The sequence below is a fragment of the Ursus americanus genome, chromosome 25, assembly GCF_024610735.1.
Source record: "Ursus americanus isolate L20-20 chromosome 25, mUrsAme1.1.p, whole genome shotgun sequence".
Lineage (NCBI taxonomy): Eukaryota > Metazoa > Chordata > Mammalia > Carnivora > Ursidae > Ursus > Ursus americanus.
Window position 1 is genome coordinate 24,453,476 of NC_142151.1, and position 13,458 is coordinate 24,466,933.

A 13,458-nucleotide genomic window follows, 5' to 3' on the forward strand; every position below is an offset into this window, starting at 1 on the left:
AGGAGAATCCCACATTCAGATTTACTTAATGGTAGAACAAATCGTTCCACTGGTTTTCAAATGCCTGCAATGTGCTCGAATTTATACAGTCTTTAAAAGCAAGTGATAGCTCAGTCTGAAGCACTAATTTAAAGCCCTGGCACATCTCCAAAACTCATTTAAGAAACCAAGCACTTAATTAAATCTTCAATCAGATTATTTAAGTGCTTTTTAATAATTGTGCTGTGGCTTAGGCAAAAATGATAGAGAAAACCCTTTGAAAATGTTGTGTCATGATTTTTGGAACCAACCAAAGATCATTTACTACAGATAAGTACTGATAAAATGAATAACTCTAATGATGACACAATTTTTGAGCTATTTAGGATAAGAATTTGTCAATTAAATCATTGTGCACACCTTCTGAATACATGTTAAATTAGAGTGAAGGTGGAAGATGGCATGTTATCTGAATTATATTTTTATTGACAGATGATTGTGTAACGTTTCCCAGAATGGCTAAGGAACAGAGGGCACCCCTCCTACACCAATCTCCTGCCTTGTCCGGTGCCTGGGGCCACCAGGGAACTAATCCAACACCAACCAGGACTCCTCACTTCTATAGGGCAAGTCTGGCCAAATGGGGCCCTCCTTTATCCTTAGAAACCTCCTTAATTGCCTCCCTGTCCTCCTCCTCCTATCCACCCCCAGCCCGGAATCTTCAGTACCAGACACAAAAACAGAAGGGCTTAAGGCAGGGCAGGGAGGGCCACTTCCTGCAGCTCGGGCACTCCTTGTCATGTTGCTGTTGGGGTGGGAGGGCAGAGTGGCCAGATGCCAGAATAGCCTCTCACACCCCCAGCATCTCAGGCCTCAGGAAGGCTGGGAGTGAGGGTGAGCAATTATTATGGCTTTGTGTGAAGAAGTTTTTAAGTTTGCTGTAGTCCCGTTTATCTATTTTTTTTGCATCTGTTGCTGATACTTTTAGTATCATATCTGAAGAAATAATTGTCACGTCCAATGTGGTGAAGATTTTCTCTTATCTTTTTTTCTAAGTATTTTTTTAGATCTTACATTTAGGTCTTTAATCCATTTAGAGGTCACTTTTATATATGATGTAATTGTCCAAGTTTATTCTTTTGCTCGCAGATATCCAGTTTTCCCAGCACCATTTGTAAAATAGACAGTCCTTTCCTCATTGTGTAGTTTGGCACCTTGTCAAAAATTGCTTGTTTGTGTACAAAAGAATAATTATTATATATAAGGTAGAAAGTAAAAAGGCAACTTCTACATTTAGGAAGATGTCATAGACATCCTTTTCCCTCTTTCTCCCACTATGTATAATTGAAATCCTTGGATATTATATATAAAACAAACATAAGAAGGATGTGAAAGGTAGAGATAAGAAGGCAGGCTTACTAGAGGACTTAAAGCCCAAGGAACAACATAGTGGCGAGTATTCTGGGTTTGCTTTTTGCTTCATATATCTTAGACTTGGAATTGAAAAAACTGGCAACCCAGGAACAGTGAATATCAACAAAAACACAAAAACCAAAACAACCTTGACAAAAGGCTTTTGGGTGTTTTCGCCAGCCAAAGGATCAGGAAAGGGATAGCCTAGGAAGACAAATTTTTGGACAATAACCACTCTACTGGAACTAAACACTACTTTATTTATGCCAACAAAGGCTGAGTGCTGAGTCGAGCTTTCTAGACCCACAAAGCTGTGACTTTTATCCTTGCTTGTTGGTGATAAGGTATCTTCCCTGCCCCTTGCAGTGTCAATGGAACTCCTTCCTGGACGTAAAGGGGCTCCCCTACCCCTTTCCACCGGGTTAGTGTTAGGAAGACCTATTACAGAGTCAGGACTTTCATCATCACACGATAATAATAAGACCACAGGCTGTGATGATATTGGAGATCACTTGAGGAGTTGGAACTCCCACCCGTGCCCAGAAGTAACAGAGGGACCCCCACTGCTGAAAATAAAACATATCAAAATTTGTAGAGAAAAGCTAAAGCAGAGCTGAGGGGGAAATATATAGCTAAATGCATACATTAGAAAGGGAAAAAAAATCAAATCAATAATCTCAGCTCTCACCTCAAGCATCTAGAAAAAGAAGAGCAAAATAAAGCCAATGCAAGTAGTAGGAAAGAAATACTAAAGAGAAGAAATCCATGAAATTGAAAACAAACAAAAAGAGAGAGAGAGGGAGAGAGAGAAAATCAATGAAAAAACCAATAAAATTGATAAACCTCCAGCAAGACTGATAAAGAAAAAAGAGAAAAGACACAAATTACCAACATCAGGAATAAAACAGGGACTATAATTACAGAACCTGCAGACATTAAAAGGAAAAGGAAATACTACAAGCAACTCTACACACTTGAAGTTGATAACTTACAAGGAATGGACCAGTTTCTTGAAAAACGCAAACTGCCATAACTCACCCAAAATGAAATAATTTGAATAGCCCTAAAATTTTAGGAAAATTCACAATTGAAAAGTTCCCAACAAAGATATGTCCAGGCTCAGATAGTTTCATTGGAGAATTCTATCAAATTTTCAAAAACAAAAAATTAACACAAGTTATATGCTTCTTCCAAAAAAAAAAAAAAAAATAGAAGAGGAGAAAATACCTCCCAATTCATTTTATGAAGCTAGTATCACCTTAACACCAAACCCAGGCCAAGTGACACACACAAAAATGAAAAGTACAGACCAATGACCCTCATGAATATAAAAGCAAAATCCTTAAAATATTAGCCAATAGAATTCAGCAATATATGAAAGCAATTATATACCATGACCAAGTGGATTTATGCTAGGGAAGCAAGGCTGGTTCAATATTGAAAAGTCAATCAATACCAGCCACAATTTTAACATGGTAAAAAAGAAAATTACATCATTATATCATTCAATGCAGAAAAGCATTTTTGCAAAATTCACAACCTATTCATGACACACACACACACCCACAAACTCAGAAAAATGGGTAGAGAGAGGAATGTCCTCTCTTTGATTACAAACATCTATACAAAGCCTACAGCTAACATTGTACTTAATAGTGGAAGACTAAATGTTTTCCTCTGTAAGATGCGGAAAAAGGCAAAGATGTCTAGTGTTACCACTCTTATCTAACATAGTACTAGAAGTTCTAAAGAGTGCAATAAGGCAAGAAAAGGAAATAAAAGGCATACAGATTAGACAAAAAGAAATAAAACTGTCCCTGTTTGTAGATGACATGACTATCTACATATAAAATCCCAAGGAATCTACAAAACAACTCTAAAACTAGAAAGTGAGCTTAGCAATGTCGCAAGATATAAGAAAAACATACAAACATCGCTAGTATATAAAAATCCAATTTATTTTTTAATGTTTATCTTATATCCTACACAATGCTGATGAAAGAAAAGATCCAAATGGAGAGACCTTCTGAGATCATGGTTTGGAAGATCTAACATAGTGGAGGTATCAATTCTCCCTAAATTAATAAGTAGATTTAAAACAATTCATATAAAAATTCCTAATGAATTCTTAAAGATTGGTACAAAATTGTTCTAAAATTTATATGGAAAGGCAAAGGAATAATAACAGCTGAAACAATTTTGAAAAAGAAGAATAAAGTGGGAGAAATCAGTCTACCTGATTTTGAAACTTATTACACACCTACAGTAATCAAGACTCTGTGGAGGGATAGATACATAGGTCAAAGGAACAGAAAAAGAAAACTAGAAATTGCTTCACTGATTTTTAACAAAGGTGAAAAAGCAATTGGATTAAGGAAAGATAGTCTTCTCAACAAATGGTACTGAACAATTGGACATCCAGAGGTTAAAAAAAAAAAAGAAAGAGCCTTGATAAGTCTCACACCTTATACATAGATTACCTCAAAATGGACCGCAAAGTAAATGTCAAATGTTAAACTATAAAGCTTTTCAGGAAAAAATACTTCTATTTTAAGAGCTCTTAGCTCTTAACTCTTTGGTTAGGCAAAGAGTTCTTAGGCTTGAAACCCAAAGTAAAATTTATAAAAAGAAAAGTTGATAAAATGGATCGCATTAAGATGAAAAACTTTTGCTCTGCAAAAGACCTGGTTTTTTAAAAAAATTTTTTTTGAGAGAGAGAGTGGACACATGAGTGAGTGGGGGTGGGGAAGGGGCAGAGGGAGAGAGAAAATCTCAAGCAGGCTCCATGCCCAGCACGTAGCCCAATGTGGGGCTTGATCTCAAGACCCTGAGATCATGACCCAAGCTGAAATCAAGAGTCAGTCATTTAACTGGCTGAGGCATCCAGGCGCCCCTACAAAAGACCTCGTTAAAGAAAGTGAAAAGACAAGTTGCAGGGTGTGAGACAATATTTGCCAAACATATGTTTAAAAAAAGGATTATTATCTAGAAGATACAGAGAACACCAAAGCTTCAACAGTCAAAAAACAAACACTCCAATAAGATATGAAGAGAGATATCCCTGAAGAGGACATACAGATAATAAATAAGCACATTAAAAAATGGTCAACATCTTCTGCCATTATGGAAATGCAAACTAAAGCCACAATGATATATTATTACACACCTATCAGAATGGTTGGAATAAAAAAATAGAAAATGCCAAATACTTGAGAAAATGCCAAGTATCCGGATTACTCATGTGTTGTTGGTGGAAATATAAAATGATATAGTTACCCTGGAAAACAATGTGGCAGTGTTTTAAAAAACTAAACGTGCAATGACTATATGACCCATATATTGTAGTTGTGGACATTTATTCCAGAGAACAAGAAATTATATTCACACAAAAACCTGTAGACAAATGTGTATAGTAGCTTTATTTGTAACAGTCCCAAACTGGAAAATATTCAAAGATATCTTTCCACAGGTGAGTAGTTAAACAAACTGTGGAATCTCCGTGGCATGAAATACTACTCAGAACTGAAAAGCGTGAACTACTGATACATGCAATAGCCTGGATGAAAATCCAAAGAATTACATGAGTGAAATGAAGCTGTACCCCAATGGTTACTTACTGTTGGATTCCATTTATAAAATATTTTTGAAATGACAAAAAAATTATAGAAATGGAAAAAAGATTAGTGTTTGCCAGGGGTTGAGGAGGATATGGGGGTGGGAGAGAAATAGATGTGGCTATAAAAGGACAACTTGAGGGATCCTTACGGTGATGGAAATACTCTGTATCTCCACTGTATTGATAGATATCATGTCGTGATATAGTACAATTTTTTTTTTGAGATGTTACGAGAGGGGAAACCTGGGTAGAGTATAGGACCTCTCTGTATCACATAAAACGCATGTGAGTCTACAATGATCTCAAAACAAAAAGTATAATTTAAAAAAGTGAAAGCATCTCCTTTGCCCTCCAATCTCATCCTTTCCCCAGATTTAACCACCAATAAACATTTTGGTAAGCTTTGTTCCAAATGGTGTGTTAGAACAAAATCCAGATTTGAGATGAGCATTCTGTGGCCTTTTAGACTATGTTATACATATAGGTCTGAAATGCTCACCTTTTCCACTTGATAATACATTCCAGACAGTATATATTTCTATGTTATTATATCTTCCTCTCTTTTTTATGACTATAGAGTGGTCCATTATAGGGATGTAGAATTCCATTTCCGCTATTGATGGACTTTTTAGTTTGTTATGAGTTGAGTGGTGTCCTCCCCCCAACCAGAAGATATGTGGAAATCCCAACCACTGGAACCTTAGAATGTGACCTTATTTGGAAATAGGATCTTTACAGAGGTAATCAAATTTAAATGAGGTTATTGGGATGGTCCTAATCCAACATCAATAGCGTCCTTATCAAACGAGGAAATGTGGACAGAGACACATGTACAGAGGGAAGACGATATGAAGACACAGGGAGACTACCATGTGAAGATGAAGGATTGGAATACAAACCAGGAATGCCAGTGATTGCCAGCAAACCACCAGAAGTTAGGAATAGTCGAAGGATTCCCTTACAGTTTTCGGAGGAAAGCATGGTCCTGCTCATACCTTGATATCAGACTTAGAACTTCCAGAACTGTGAGGTAATACATTTCTGTTCTTTAAGCTAAGTGTGTGGTACTTTGTTACAGCAGCTCTAGAAACTAATACAATGTTCCTTTTCTTTTCCTATTATAAACTGCTGCGATGAACATTCTTTTTTTTTTTTTTTTAAGATTTTATTTATTTATCTGACAGAGAGACAGCCAGTGAGCGAGGGAACACAAGCAGGGGGAGTGGGAGAGGAAGAAGCAGGCTTCCAGCAGAGGAGCCTAATGTGGGGCTCGATCCCAGAATGCAGGGATCACGACCTGAGCTGAAGGCAGACGGCTTAACCACTGAGCCACTCAGGCGCTCCTGCAATGAACATTCTTATACACATTCTTATTATTTCTGTCGGATGGAGGCAATTTATGAATCATAGTATGTGTATATAATACATATTAATATGTGTGTTAGTCTTCTTGGGCTGACATAACAAAAATATCACAGACTGGGTACTTAAACAATAGAATTCTAATTTTCACAGTTCTGGAGGCTGGAAAGTCCAAAATCAAGGTGCTGGCAGATTCAGTTCCTGATGAAGAATTGTCTTGGTCTGCAGATGGCTGCCTTCTGGCTGTGTCTTCACATGGTCAAGATAAAGGCAGGGAGTTCTCTGGTGTCTCTTCTGATAAGGACATTAATCCTGACAAATTAGCCTCATCTAACCCTAATTATCTCCCAAAGGTCCCATCTTCAAATATCATCATACTGGGGATTAGGGCTTCAACATACGAATTTTGGAGGAACAAAATTTAGTCCATAGCATTGTGCTTCTGGCCCCCCAAAATTCATGTCTTTATTTCATGCAAAATACAGTCATTCTATCCAATTAGCCCCAAGTCTTAACTCATTCCAGCATCCACTCTAAAGTCTAAGGTCCAAAGTCATTTAAGTATCATTTAAAATCCCTCTCTTACTGTAAACCTGTGAAATCAGACAAATCATGTTCTTCCAAAATACAATGGTGGGAGAGGCATAAGATAGACATTCCCATTCCAAAAGAGAAATAGGAAAGAAAGAAGAGGTGAGGCATGCCAAGCAAGTCAAAAGCCTAGCTTGGCAAATTCCATAAAATCTTAATCTCTTTTGCTGAATGCCCACCTTCCAGACCCACAGGGGCAGGGTCCTACATTTTGGACCCACTGACATGGTGGTCCCACCCCTAAAGCTCTGCTGGGCAAGGCTGGCTCTCAAGGCTCTAGGGAGCCCCAAGCCCCCTGTGGCTCTGCAGCGTAGCCCCACCCCTAAGACTTCAGGCAGAGGCCATCTGGCCTATTGTAACCAAAGTGATGGACTCGCCCTTTGGAAGAGAGGAAGTAGTCCTAATGATCTTTGAAGTGCCTTTGGGGTTATTCTTCCCTTTCCTTGAAGACCAGCACACATTCTTAGCTGAATAGCTCTATGGCCTGGTTCTATAGGATCTAGGAAGTCTGACAGCCTTCCTTCATTCTGTCTTGTTTTTTCTGTCCCCATTAGTCCCTGCTGCCAATGTTTGGGCCGTAAAATCCCGTTTTGATTCCTGGCTTCTGCTGAGATGGCTGATTAAATCCATGAGTCACACCCATGATCTTTTTATCTAATGGTTGTTCAGCCACACCCTTAGGTTCTGTTCAGAACTGTTCTCTCTCTCTCTCTCTCTCTTTTTTTTTTTTTGCAATATGGATAGACTGAATTTTCTAAAGCGCCATATTCTTGTTTAAAAATTCCTTCTTCAATTCATCTCCTTCCTTTTGCATTTTACTATAAGCAATCAGGAGAACCAAGTTGCTCCTTGAATACTTTGTTTATAAACCTCCTTGGCTAAATATTCAGTTTCATTGCTTAAAAGTTCTTCATCCTACAAAACACAAAACACGATTCAGCCAAATTTTTGCCCCGTTTTAACAAGGGTCTCTTTTCCTGCAGTTCCTCAGTAAGGAAGCTGTTCCTCATTCCATCTAAGACCTTACCAGAATGAACTTTAATGTCCACATTTCTATCAAAATTCTGTTCACTGTTAGTTATGTATTCTCTAAGAATATGGACGCTTTCTCTCTTGCTCTCCTCTTTTCTTTCTCGGCTGCCATCAGAATTGTCTTTAATGTCCATGTTTTTAGCATGTACTTCAAAACGCTTCTAGCTCCACCTGTTAGGCAGTTCCAAAGCTGCTTCCACATTTTTAGGTCTTACAGAAGCCTCCCACATCTTGGTACCAAAATCTGTATTAGTCAGCTGGGCCGCCGTAACAAAATAGCACAGAATGGGAGACTTAAGCCACAGAAATCGAATTCTCACAGTCCCGGACGCTGGGAAATCCAAAGTCAAGGTGCCAGCCAGTTTGGTTCCTGGAGAGGCCCTCTTCCTGGCTTTCAGATAGCTGCCTTCCTGCTGTGTTGTCACAGTAGAAAGAGAGGCCGCAAGCTCTCTGATATCTCTTTTTAAAGAACACTAATCCTAGCAGATTCAGACCTTACCCTCATGACCTCATCTAACCCTAATTACCTCCCAAAGGTTCCATTTCCAAATACCATCACACTGGGGGTTAAGGCTTCCACATATGAATGTCAGGGGCATATAATGCAGCCATAGAAGTATGTATAGAATATGTGATAAGCTTCCAAAATACCCCATTAGCATTATTGTAATGGGTGAAAGCAGAAGAAATTTCATCTTTGGGGGTTTGGGGCTATAATCGCGGGTTCCATAGGAAGCCTCTTCCTTATATAGCAATTATTGTACCACCCACGCGTTTTACTTATGTGTGAATGGGGTTTGTTTATCTGTAACATTGACATCTTAGAGAATAGCCACACCTTGGTGGGACCCAGACCTCGGACTCCTTCTCCTAGCCTGATCTCCTATGCCCCTTTTCTTGGCCCTTCACAAGTCCTCCCTCCTCACTCCTTCCTTCCCTATCCTCACACACATGTCAGAACTTGCTTGCTGAATAAGACTGCAGTGTCAATGATCTACACAATTTTAATGATTTAACTAAATGTGCCTTTTCTTTCATAAGATTTACTTTTTAAGTCTGGGATTTTAAGCATCAATAAGCAGAAAAAGGAAGGGTTTGGAAAAAGCTCACTTAACAATGAGATGGACAGAACCTCTAGTCCTGTGCTGGCCTGATGAGTGTGGTACTTCCTGCCTTCCCTGCGTTGCTGAACCTTTAGGCCATACACGATACAATGTGCTTATGGTGGTTGTCCACCCTTCAGGCACATGTGAGCTCCCCACTGTCTCTGTTCAGCCAAAAGAGGAAGAGGACAGTTCAACATGGAGAAGGCGAGTGGACAAGTGGCTGGGAAACTCACCTATTTCTCAGCTCATGCTAAATCTTTATTCCCCTGTTGCTCTTTGGAAATGTAGGCAACACATGTGGCTTGCGTATGGAGAAAATTCTTGGAGGAGAAGCTACAAAAAGATGTTTAAATCCAAACTCAGCTTCAAAGAAGGCCTCACATCTTTCCTTTCCTTTCCTCCCAGCCCAACCCCTCTCTTCTAAGGGTTTCTCATCTGCTTCTCTTTCCTTGTCTTAAGGTTTTTTTCATTTGCTGCTGACAACATAAACTATAAATTTAGTAAGGGTTTCACTGAACTTTGAAGTAAAACTAAAGCACAGCTGTTTCCTTTCTCTTGTGCTTTTTTCTCCTCCCCATCATTTTTTCCTTTAAGTTTAGTCATTTAATATTTCCAAAAATTAGCCAAATATCTATATTTTATAACCAGCATTGCTTTTTGAAAATATTGGTCTCATTTTTCTTTATTAAAGCGCTGTTCTAGGACTCTAGCTACTCACTGTTAAATATTAAGAAAAATGATTGTTGGACTGTTTTGAATGGGAGTGTAGCTGTGGCAGGTTTTTTTTTTTTTTTCCCTTGCACACACCTCAGGAAGGAAAATACAGAAACACCCTTTAGACTACACTTTTGAGAAGTACTCTTCAGGCTCAGAATAACCCCAAACAAGCAAAACCTTGTGTTTAGCAGAGAGTGTGTCTGGAGGAGAAGAGGATGTTAAAAAAGAGCAGAACATTGGGCTCTTCTCAGAAAGATATTCTGTGCTGTTAGTGTCTCTAAAAGCTGTTTACCAAGGGAAAGGATGGTAGAAAATGTACTCATTACAGGGGTTGTTTGAATCTCTAAATCTGACTTCAGTTTCTAAGGTGAATGGCTTGTGTAAATAAAACTAAAATTACCTCAGATTTCTGTATGCCATATTTTTCCTTCCTTTTCTGCTGTGGTTGGCACTACAGTTTGGGATGAGCTTGTAAGTAAAGCACTAGTTGTATAGAGAGTAAATACTTGCAGAATGGACTAGGGCTTTTATACTCCCAAATTCATCAATTCACAATAAATCTTCATTTGGGGAAGCAACATACATTTTTGACATTTTGATCAAAAGACATCATTCCCATGGAATATTGGACTCTATTCACCATGGAATTTTTATATTTACAATTATTTATTATGAATTTTCTAACTTCTTGCCTTGTCATGATTTCAGATTCAGTCTGCCTAAAACCAAAGTTATTAGCTTCCTCTGGTTCCTCACAAAATTTCTTCATTTACTGAGGAAAAAAATGAGTGCTTGCTTTCTTCTGGGCACTGGGTTAGGTGCTAGGACTATAATAGTGGACTATGACTTAATAAGTCTCAGCTCCGATACATTCTAACAGGAGAGATCAGAGAGTAGGCAATAATTATCTTAATGACTATGCAATTACAATTGAGACGCATGCCATAAAGGAGATGCTTAGGGGCCATGAGTGAGTTTAACTGAGGAAATCTGTCCTAATCTGGGGAGTCAGGAAAACTTCATTAAGGAAGGAATGTCTGAGCTGAGCTCCGAAAATGACTAGACGTTCCTTGATGGAGATACTATGGATGTGTCGAGGGGAATCAATGGCCAGTGGAAAGGACCTGAATTGTGAGAAAGCATGATATGTTAAACAAACAAACAAACAAAATCCAAACAACAACAACAACAACAACAACGACAGCAACAGCTAGGGTTTCGGGCATAGAGAATGAAGGGAGAGTGACATAAAATTTAGTCTAGTGAGGTAGACTTAGAGCATGAAGGCCTTTCAGCCTTGTGGAAGATTTCAAATCTTATTCTAAGTGTAATAGAAAGCTGCAGAAAGATTTGAAGACAGAGATTTAGATTTAACTTAAAAAGAATAAAATACGGGCACCTGGCTGGCTTAGTTAGTAGAGCATCTGACTCTTTCTCTCAGGGTCATGAGTTCAAGCCCCATGTTGGATATAGACTACTGAAAGTAAAATGGCTGAGTGCTATGAGGAAAATGGAAGTGAATTCTGATAGAATTTTTGTTCATCTAGCACACTATCCCTTTCCCTTCACTTCCAGTAACAGAACCCCTTTGCTTGTGGGGATCTCCTTCCATGTGATTTGAGTAGAATTGACTGTCCCTCATCCCCCATCACGGGATGGGCACATAACCCATTTAATATATAAGTAATCAGAGTTCCCTGTTCTTTGGCCTCAGTGTTTGGTTCAGGGGTGGGCACATGACTTAAGTTGGACTAATCAATATTGTCTCTAGGACTTCTGCTCAAACTCTCAGGAAAGAGATAACCCCTGTCTCTCTGGGACTATTATCTATAAGGACCAGGTCAGATCATCAAGGAAAAGATCAGCAACTCATCCATCATTTGGGGACAGGCATCTAAGAATAAAGTCAACACAGAGGGAAGCATAAGTAAGAGATGGAGAGAAAGATGAATTCCTGAATAAATTGCGCAAATCCATAGATCTGGTCGTCAGACCTAATTCACTTCCTCTTTATTATATGATCCATGAATATATTTCCTTTTTAAAAAAAAATAATCAAGTTTGCAACATGGACGGCACTGGAGGAGATAATGCTAAGTGAAATAAGGCAAGCAGAGAAAGACAATTATCATATGATTTCTCTCATCAATGGAACATAAGAACTAGGAAGATAGGTAGGGGAAGAAAGGGATAAAGAAAGGGGGGGGGTAATCAGAAGGGGGAATGAAGCATGAGAGACTATGGACTATGAGAAACAAACTGAGGGCCTCAGAGGGGAGAGGGATGGGGGAATGGGATAGACTGGTGACGGGTAGTAAGGAGGGCACGTATTGCATGGTGCACTGGGTGTTATACGCAGCTAATGAATCATCGAACTTTACATCGGAAACCGGGGATGTACTGTATGGTGACTAACATAATATAATAAAAAACATTAAAATAAAAAAAATAATCAAGTTTGGGTAGAATTTCTGTCATTTGCCATCAAAGAGTACAGACCAATTCCAGAGGTAAGGGTAAATGCAGGGAGACCTATTTGGTAGGCTTTGCAGTGTACAGGTGAGAGACAATGAAAGCTTGGACTAGTGTGGTCATAATGCAGATGGAGAGAAGTCAACACATCTGAAATCTATTAAGGAGATACAATCGGCAGAATTGAGTTAACTGATCAGATTTGAGAATGTGAGGGTGAGAGGAAGAGAGAAATGTCAAAAACATCTGCTATTTTTCCATCTTGCCTATCTGCGGATGCCATTCACTGAGATAAGAAACACCTAAGGAAGAGCAGTTTGGGAATAGTGATGAAAGGAGGTCTTTAGTTTAATTTTGCTCTTGTTGAGTTTGGGTCTCCTGAAAGACACATGCTTTGTTAATGGCAGTATCATTCTATTAATCATTTTGATTTAAAACTATTACCTTTGACTTACCTTTCATTATTATTCTTGCAAATAGGAAGAACTTTAAGTCTCTATTTTTTTAAAAAAAATCAATTTTTTTGAAGCATAGTTTAACATACCCCTCCCCAATTGCATACATTTTATATGTACAGTGCAAGTTGTGACAGATGTTCATACCCATGTAACCATCAACACAATCAGGATACAGAACATTTCCATCACCCAAAAGTTTCTTTTGTGCTCATTTCCAATCTATTTCCTGCCCCTCCAACCCTTGGTCCCAGGCAAACACCAATCTTCTTTTCATTACTATAGATTAAATTTGCCTTTCCCAGCCTTTTGTATAGATGGAACTGTATAGTGTGTACTCTTCTATGACTGGATTCTTTTATTCAGTGTAATGTTTTTTGAGATCCATCCATTTTATTGCTGAATTATTCCATTTTATGGATATACTATGATTTGTTAGTTCACTCTCCTATTAATGGATATTGGAATGGTTTCGAGTTTTTGGCTTTAAAAATAAAGCCGCTATGAACTTGTCATGAATAGGTCTTTGTGTGGATATATGTTTTACTTTTTCTTTTTTTTTAAATTAAATTCAAGTTAGTTAACATATAGTGTAGCATTGCTTTCAGGAGGAAAATATAATGATTCATCACTTACATATAACACCCAGTGCTCATCATAACAAGTGCCCATCACCCATTTAGCCCATCCCCCCACTCTCCCCTCCAGCAACCCT